This window comes from Pezoporus flaviventris, unplaced genomic scaffold (assembly GCF_033815535.1).
Source record: "Pezoporus flaviventris isolate CSIRO_AGI_PZ_B2104156 unplaced genomic scaffold, CSIRO_AGI_Pfla_v1 ptg000006l, whole genome shotgun sequence".
NCBI lineage: Eukaryota > Metazoa > Chordata > Aves > Psittaciformes > Psittacidae > Pezoporus > Pezoporus flaviventris.
In genome coordinates this window covers 5184846-5194614 of record NW_026892554.1, presented here as the reverse complement: position 1 = coordinate 5194614, position 9769 = coordinate 5184846, and positions in this window count along the sequence as shown.

The window sequence follows — 9769 nt, the reverse complement described above, 5'->3', positions numbered from 1 at the left end:
TAGGGCTGGAAGGGGGGAGCTCAAGGGGGAGAGGGCCAGGGGGAAGGACAGATCTCATGGTGGAAATGTCACCCATCCATACCTCCTAGAGCCTGTCATCATCCTGAGTTGAACGGCGACCCTCAGGATTCCTAAATTACCTTAATCCAGATCTATTAAGAGTCATAAATAGCCTCTATTCCTAGTGCGTGGGGGAAGCTTTGGGAAAACAGAGGAGCCATCACGATCTGCTGGCTAACAGATAGAGCTCTACCCACGTCTGCAGCACCTCTGGCTGCCCTCTGGCTACCTCTGGTTTTGATTTCTCCCCATGGCCAAAATATGCCAGGGGAAAAAAATCAACCCTAGGCACAACTTAGCCAGGGCGCAGACCTAGAGAAAACCGTTCAATCTGGCAGAGCAGGGAGGTGAAACGCTCCCAGAGAAGTTCAAACACAACCTTCACCGAAGATCCAAGGTGAAGAGAGTGACTCTCCAGCGGCTTTTACTTACTGCAATCAGCAGAAAGTAAATACCCCTGCAGATCAATACAATCCAGCTCCTGATGGAAAACAAGAGGGGGTTTAAAAAGGAATCTGAGTTGCAGAGCGGCACCAGAGTAATTAAAGATTTCTCCCTGGGGAAAAAATAGTATAGGAGTCCAACTTTGTTCCTAATATATTAAATACCTGCGGGGACTTGCATAGCGAGCCATGGGCCATCCCAGCCGGTGCTGCACCCCCGCTGCTCCCCAAACTTCCCTTCTTCCTCTCCCTGCACTTTGCTCACACATAAATGGTAAATTCCTGTTTTCCCAAGAATGTGCAGATTTGTGTGCATCGAAAGGAAGGCTGTTTGCATTCAGAATTGTAAAAATACAATAAAAATAATGGAGCAGAATAATCCCGGACAACTCTCCCAAATGAAGCACAGTAAGTACTGCATCAGAGGGTCTAGGTTTGCACCGGTTAAATTCAATACTTTTATCGGTTTACTTTCATTTCATTTGATCCTCGTGGCACTTTTGGGACTCTCGTGGCCAATTTTCCTTTCACAGGAGAGAAGATTTCCCTGACCGCCCTGAGCAGCAGCTGAGAACTGAAGTCTGTGAAGTAAGTTAGCTCCCGATTACTCCTCTTTTAGACCCACAGGTTTTGCTTGTGCATCAAAATCGAGCTGGGGGAAGCAGCCAAAACAGCTACAACCCCTCTGTCCCCATTGGACCCACCTGATCCCCCCTACCCTGGCCTCATCCCTTTGCGGGGAAAGCCGCTTTGGGCATCTCCCGTCCTCAGGATGCCCCAGACCAGATGGAAAACGTGACCCTTCCAAACCAAACGGCTCATGTCCATGGATGGAGGTCGCTTTGCGAGGAACATGCTGCTTCCTGCGGTGCCACCAGAGCTCCGGGGCTGCTCCCCGCCCCCCCGCGTAACCTTGTTTGCGGGTGCCCTGGTCCAGGTGGACACAGTAAATGAATTTACCAGTGCAAATTGCCCAGTATATCTGTATATTTTTTTAACAGTAAGACTTTTCATAATGTGCACAATACTATTAATATTTCATATTAGCAGTGTGTGTATGGTGAACTTTGTAATGGGAAATTCAATCGCCGCTGTAAATATTAATGGAATATGAAATGAAGCCACAGCTTCCATGTAGCACTGACAGTAAAACGGAGTGAACATGTGGTGGCCCTGGGGCAAGATAGGCCTTTCCTCTTGTCTCTCTCGCTTTATTACATTAGCCCCAGCCTCTCCTTACAGTTCTGGGCTCAGAAGCTGAAGTTCACAGGTCAGCCATGACAAATGTCCCTACGTCTAGCCAAACAAGACCCCCTGGCCTTGCCATTACATCTGCCCAACAAGCCCCCGGAGAGTGCTTAAGGGTGTCTGTTGCAGGTAAAGAGCTCTTTAGAGCAACTTTCCAAACCGATTAGAGGAGCGGAGGCGCCCGCAGCCCCTCCAGAGCTGACTGCGGGACACCCCCCACCTCGGGGGGCACCGGACCGAACCCCCATCCCGTGCCCCGCGTCCACGCGTGGCTGCCCGCGTCCCGAGCCGCGCTTTCCTGGAGCTTCCCTTCCCCTTCCCTCCCACCCCGGTGTGCTCCGACGGCGCCCGCGGGGTTTGGAGCATCCCACTCGGAGGCGGGAGCGCGGGTGTCCCCAGCGGAGAGGGATGGGGCGTCGATCACCTTTTCGGCTCATCAGCGCCTGGGCTGGGATTAGCACAGGAATGACACCCTCCCGGGCTCTATTCCAGTCCCCCCACGTTCTTTCCCCTATTTCCAGTACTTTTTCTTGTATAAACACCACTTCCAAGCGCTGCCTTTTTGCAGTGGGCATTAATCTTCATTTGTTAGGGAAAGCATGTCAGAATTTCCTCTTGCCTTTCCCCTCAGAGGTTTTGGCTGCCCGGTGATTTATGCCTTCTCTCCCCTGGCTCGGGGCTGGCTTCTCCCCTGCCTGGAGTCGCTCCGGGCAGGCGGGAGCAGGGCTTGGTGCCCAGGAGGAGGCGTTGAACTCCGCACCGCTGCCCGCACCATGAGAAGGGTAGAGCCGGGCCTGCCCAGGGTATCAGTGGCACAAGGCACTGTGATGGTAATTAAAAAGAAAAGTGCATATATAAGTGTGTGGGAAGCGGGAAGGTAACGAATGGGCTAGAATCCCAAAGCGTACTTGGGAGACAGCCCTTTTTATCTCACTAAGCAAAACTTCTTCCACTCTCCTTTACCTGAGAAGGGGGCAACCTCTTCTCACCCCAATAGCCCCTACTCATTCCTACCGACTACTCCCCAAAGAAATCCAACCAACCCCCCCAGCCATCAGCTACTGACATCAGCATTTTGTTTCGAGAAATACCCGGGAGAACTGATTTCTTTTCGGAACATCTCATCTTTTATTACTATTTCTCTGACAAGCCCTATTAACGTTAAAACACCTAAGTCTGCCCTGCCTCTTCAGCCACTCTAACTGTCCAGCACCAGCGATAAATGCCGAACTGGGAGGGAAGAGCCCCGGGTGCTTCCTCCTTGGAGGTGCTAGTCCCTAATTGCACGCCAAGAAGAAACAGTTCTCAGGAGTCTTTCAGCCACTCGGGTTGTGAAATCCTGAATGAAAAGGAAATAAACCCTAATACGCAGCCTGAAATCGGCCCTGGCTACTTCTACACCGACTTGTTCTTTTAACAGCTTCTGTATTTTTCCAGCATCGTGGCTCACGTACTTTGTACCGTGTCTGTGGCTTCATTAAAAGCTTTCTATTATATCCCCCCAGGAAAATGCAACTGTCACCTCTCCTTGCCTTTTAAGAAGAGTTCCACTTTCAAAGAATTTTTTTTTCTCCCCTTTTACTAAAAGAAACTGCACTGGATTCAGGTTTTGTAAGTGTTAAATAACTTTCCCAGCGTGTATTAAAGGAAGATTGTATTTTATCAACAGCTGATTGATGCGGCCATGTAATCCTCTCGGTTTGTCTATAGTATCATATTTATTTAACCTGCTGGGGGACTGTGTTCAGGGGCCGCTTGCTCCCGCTGGCAAGAGCACACACATTACACACTACCCCAGGTATTCTGATTGATTGTTCCCACCCCACAGCCTTTGGATCATAATTTAACACAGCAGGTCCTACAGCACAGACGAGGTTTTCGGGAGGTTTCTATGAACTAGTATCGCGCAGCTACTAGGCTTTTCTGAACTAAAAATACGTGGAGAGGTGGAGGAGTGCTCACACGATCCCGGTGTGAACGGTCGCATCAACAAACCCCTTTAGCCTCTTAGTTTAATCCAAGCCCTTTATTTTTAACAAGTTCTTCCTGCAAATGAGCATTTTCGGAGATTCTCAAAGCACCCGAGTCCAGCACCTGCAGCCACCTCCAATGCTTAATAGCGGCGGTCAATTATATTCAAGCATATTTAAAATGCGGGGGGAATCAGGCGTCAGTTTTCTCCTCACTTTCCCCAGATGAAACAGTTCAGAAAGTCTTTTGGCTGCCAGCTGCTGTTTGCCCCCAGGAGAGGAGTTAAAAACAAAACACCCCTCCAAAATCCCCTTAACCCCCCCCCCCCACCACCATCCCCGCCCTGCAAATTGTTTAACAAGCCCTGTGATGAATTCATTTGCGCAAGGAGTGCTGGTTCCCGGTGGCTGTTGCCAGCGGCGGGATGCTGGTCCTTTCCTGGGCAGCCCCGGTGGGTGTTCGGGTCCGGGCTGCTCCCCAGTGCCGCGCATTCGGGGCAGGTTTAATTAAGGTACCATTATTAATTTTGTTTTTTCGTGGTGGTTTTTTTTTTCTTTTTTTTTTCGCTACGGGAAATAACTTTTTTTTTTTCCCCAACTGCTCTTTAAAATAACAATTATTTATTATTATTGTTTTTATTTTCCCCTCTTTGCCCGGGGCTGCGCCCCGGAGCAAGCCCTCACTCCCCGCAGACCGCTCTCTTCTCTCTTTTCCTCTTTGCCCTGGGAGGGGGCAGCTCACTTATTCACTCACCAAACGCTGCAGGAGCCCCCAAACCCAGCCTGAGCCCCTACTCTCGGTGGAGGCCGAGCCCGGTGGGGTGTGTGCCCAGCCCCGGGAGGTGCCTGGCTGGGCCGGTGGCCCGGGCGCAGCCTGGCACCCGGTAGTGTTTGCCCATGACTCAGGGCCAGGCGAGAGGTGCAGGGGCTTAGCAAGGTGAGGGAGATGGCAGAGGAGGTGCCAGGTAATAGATCGGCTCCAGTCCCGCGGGCCAAAGGCGTATTGACAGATCACGTTAATCAGTAATTCTGTTTTTGTATTTTCTTTTTCTTTCTCTCGCTTTTTTTTTTTCCTTTTTTTTCTATTTATTTATTTTTTTTCCTGGTGGGTGTCCGTGAAAACAGCTTCAGTCGCAGGGCTCTTAACCCCCTCTCCTTTCCCACCCTCCCAGCACCCCTGGGAAGACCCCCCGAGGGAGGCCGGCTTGCTTGCCCTGCATTTCCCAGGGCATTTCTCCTTTCCATCTTCTTTTTTCTTGGGAAGAATCTTGCCATTTAGGACCACCTGCGGCGAGATCGCTGCAGCTGTCCGGGAAAGGTGATTTTATGGTCCAAACGCCTCTTTTGGAGGAGGGTACGGTGCGCACTTTCACAGGGACTTCCCGCATTTACCTGTTCTGTTGACAAAGTAAAGTAAATCCCACTTAAAAACATGATTCCTAGGCTCTGTAAGAATGAAGCATATATGTTTTTAGGGCTTGTTAGTGCCAGGTCATATTGACTGATTCCTGAATAGTTGCCATTGTGCCGCGCTTGCAAAAGAAACCCGAGCAAACACCACCCGAGAAAGGCTTGTGGTTTTCCTTCCCCAGCGGCTGCAGGCTCGCACCCAACCCTGCACCCGCACCCCGCCTCTCCTCCCCTTCCTAATCTCTTCCTTTAAAATTTGTTTAGAAAAGGAGGAAAAAAAAAAAAGATAATTCCTGGGTAGGGAGAAGGGACCAAGCAGCGAGGGGGGTTAATGCACCTCTTGGGCATCAGTAAGAGGGATGATGGAGCGCGGTCGGGCTTTCTCATCGCTTATCTCGATGGGGTTCTACCTGCCTAGGGAGGGGGTCAGGCTCCCCGCCGGTGCTCTGTGAGGCTGGGAGCGGAGCTCGCCTTTGGCTAGGGCCGGTACCGGTACCTCCAGGTCCCTCTCGGCCCCTCCCGGGGAGCGCTGGGAGGAAAACAACAACGTTTGTTCATTCCAAACCTCGGCAAACAGCTAAACTAGTTTACACAGTTGGTTTTGACGAACGAATAAATTGTTTTCTTTAAGTACACCGTCCTAAGCAAGCACACACTTTAAACTAGTTTTCCTATGAGACAGCTTTTTACTAGATTGCTTTTTCATTGCGTGGCTATCGAAATGAGATAATGACCAAAGAGGTGGAACCTAATCAGCCTTTTAGTTGAGTTTAAAGAGTCTAGAGGTAGTTTAAAGGTAGCTTTGGTCATGTTTGCTGGCCAGCTGCGATGTTTGCACTACCACGTTATGATGGGGAGAGTAATGTGTTTGATAGATAAGGGAAAGAGGCTAGCCAAAAAGCAAGGTCAGGTGTGATAAGACTTGACACTTTTACTCATTTTTCACACACATGAAAGGAAACTTTAAAATATGAAGCAAAAAGGAGAACCTCGACATGCTAACATATATCATAAATTCCATACATTAACAAACCTCACTTCTTATTTAATTAGCCCCAAACCTTATCAGAGTTTGGAGCGTGTCATGCCATGAAAAAAGTTCTGTTTTTGTTAGCAACTCGGTATGTTCTAAAAATAAAACCTCACCGTTCATGGGGCAATCACACAATTCCATTTTTGCTTCTACGTGTTTGATCTTGGCTTTAAAAATAGTGAATAAAATAAGTTATAAGCTGAAGATAAGAGTCTGTAAGTGTAATCAATAGTGAAGGGGAGGCACAGGGTTTTAATAGAGGACAGAAATCCTGGAGAAGAAGGAAAAAAAGTCACTCTGGAGTTTAAATGTGCGTAAAACAAAACCACCAGGTACCAATGAAGAAATATAAAGTGAAACGTAACCAAACAATCAATGGCAAAACTCTCATTAACTTAAATAAGACCTGCCGTGACTTGAATGGTATTTCAGAAATACTCATGTCCAGGAGCACAGATACATATTATTGATCCTACATTCTATAAAAATGAATTGATTTTTGCTATAGACGCAAGAATTTTAAACGAGAACTTAGGACATTTTTCTTGCAGAAAACGTTTCTGCCATCTTCAGTTGAAATCTAAGCTGCACACTGAAGATCAATCACTCGTCAACATACACCTTCCACAAGCAAATGATTTTGGTCTGCATTCAACAAAGTAATAGTAAGATAATATTTGCAGAGCCATCTAAAACCAATTTTCAAAGGCAACTTAGGCTAGGTGTACAAAGGCACTTACACACCTATGTCCAAAATGTGGCTTCTCAACATGCCTAAGCAGCTGCTGGTCAAAAGAAACCCAGTTTGCAGGCACTGCAGCTTTTCTCCCTGATGCCTGGCAAATGCTTAGAATTTGCCTCTGGGCAGGTCTAGGGTTCTCTGTCCCTTGGCAGTGCTGAACAGCTTGGTGTTCTCTGCTTTTTCCCCCAGCCCTTCATAAATGAGGCCTTTGTGCTTGTCCAAAGGCTCTCATCGAGGGGGTTCTCAGGGGCTTAAAGGAGAAAATGGACCGGCTGAAGGAAAAGGACTAACCTGCTGTCTTTTCCCTCCTGGAAGGTGTGATTTCCCTGCCCTTCTGCCAGCCCTGAAGGGGTTAGTTAGACTAGCCATACAGGGATGTGATCTATGCTCAATGTCTGAGAAGATATAAGCTCCTGCTCCCTCTCTGCTGGGATCTGAAGGAGAGAAAAGGGCCACATTTTCATCAGTTCCTCCCGAAACAGTTCCACTTTGCAGAAGAATTGGGCCAGAGGAAATGAGCAAGAATGGGTATGGCTCTGTATATCAGTGGCTAGAGCAGGCAGAGGGAAGCAGAGGTGGAAATGTAGTTCTTGGGTGAACCTACTAACTCTGGGATCCCCTGTGGTGTCAGGCACCTAAAGCATTGCTGCTGCAAATCCCAGCCCTGAAACTTCTCAGCTCCTGACACTATTCAAGCCTTTGAAGGAAGGAAACTGGATGTTGAATGGTCCCTTGATTCCCACTCCATACTAGGCTCCAGTGTAGATCCTGGAGTATGGACTGGAAATTCACCTGGAGGAGCCTGATCTTGGCATCGCTTTCCTGCCAGAGCCCAGTGTAGTGCTTGAGGTCCCTGTGCAAACAAGAGCTCATGTCCCATGGTTGGTACTGTCACGCTAGCAGGGCCCTGTGCCAGCAAACAGCTCCTAATCAGGTGTGGCTCAAATACCTGCATTGTTCCCAGGGCAAGTGCATTTGATGTGCTCTCACACGTACAAGCATAGGAGGCACTTGAACACACATATAAGGTTTATGAGATTTAGATACCTACAATGCTTTGGAAAATAAGTCTGACACGCCTGAGTCATTTGGGCATTTTTATAGTACTACTCTTAAGCACCTGCTTAATTGATGGCACATGAGGGATCCGATAGACTTCATTGAGATATCTTGTGTCTAAAATAAAATGGGAGGTTCAGGGCTTTGCCCTACAGGGAAGGGATCACTCACCCACTTAGAGATCATACAGTGTCTTAACATGCTGCTGAATCATAGCCAAGGCAACAAAAGTACAAAAAGCCTGCATGGATAAAGGGGGCAAAAGGAAGTTTGTCAAGCTTAGCAATAGTCCTGAAAATAATACAGCCCAGTATCCTGTGCAGAATCCGCCACTTCCAGCAAGGACTAGTGTAAGAATGACTCTTTGCCGCATCACCATTGCAGGGGGCAGATTTCCATCTCTGTAGTGCCTTTCTGCTCCTAATTCCAACAGGGAAATGACTGGTGGGTGCAAACATTCCTCAGAGTAATGGGCAGGCAACTGTGGCTCCAGCTGGATTACATTTTCCATAAAAAAACAAAGGAAACCTAGGTCTTCAGTAATGATTTTCTTCCTATAGGGGCCACCTTGTACACTTCTTTTTTTGTCTCATTTTAATAATCTATATCAGTGAGTGTTGTTTTTTAGCTGATTTTAATGTCAACTGGGGATTAATGTGCATTAATTAAATTGACTGTATTTTCTTTAATGAGCACAAAAGGATTTTATGTTAATACTGATGATCCTAATAAGGATTCTGTCTACTTATCTGTATTTTCTCAACATCCTGAAATATTTTATTAAGAAACAAATTAATTTAGTTACTACATGGGGTAGAAACAAAAGCTACCAGGTACCTGCTAACTGGATCTGGCATTAGCAAGCTATACAATGGTTAAGCTGGAAGAACTGCTTTTAGTTGCAGAACTGTTGGTTGCAATGCATTACTTTAAACTGAATTTATGCCTTTTTTTACTTCTTGTTTGGCATTGACTGACTCTTTTTCTGTATTGAAAACAGTATTAAATGAATACCTGAGCAGCCCTAAAAGAGCTGCTGGAAGTGAAGTCTGAGTTAGGGCTCATAGACCTTTCCTCAGAGCTAACAAGTAGGAAACAGAGGATTAGCTGAGACCAGATGCTACAGAGAGATTACAAACAGGTAGACAGGTATTAATGTATGACTCCCCTTTCTGCTGTTCAGGTTGATAATGCAGATTAGTTTCGAACTTGTTAAAAACCTATAAAATAAAAACAATCATTGACAACAAATGAAAGAAATACATTTATTTGCATGCATGAATATATCTGTGTCAATATATTTTTATCCATTCACAGCTGTTCCGAGCTTGAAAGACACTTGACTTGCTGAGCAAGCATTTAATAAAAAGCCCATGGAAATGTTAATTAATGGTATTTGGTACTAAATGCTCACTTTGATGCTAAAATGTTACGCTGCACAGATTTAAAATTCATTTGGCATTTTTTGCCCTTGTTACCATCTGCAAATTTCTGCCCCACACCCCATTCTCACATCAGGTTGCTGAAATAATTTGATAGTATTATAGCATATGCCAGTAATGAACACTAGGGATGGCTTCTGATCCCACTACACCTGTTTTAACATCATGGCTTACAATTGCATGATTTTTGTCTGCTGTTTGCCACATTCACCATGGTTCAGGGGACTATCCCAACCCAAAATGTGCTTGGTTCTGCACAAGCATGTAGGGAGAGGCAATGTTTCTCAAAGAACTCCCAAGAACTTCAGCAGCTGTCAGCTGCTAAATAAAAGAGCAACGGCAAGGAATTCAGGAAAAAATAC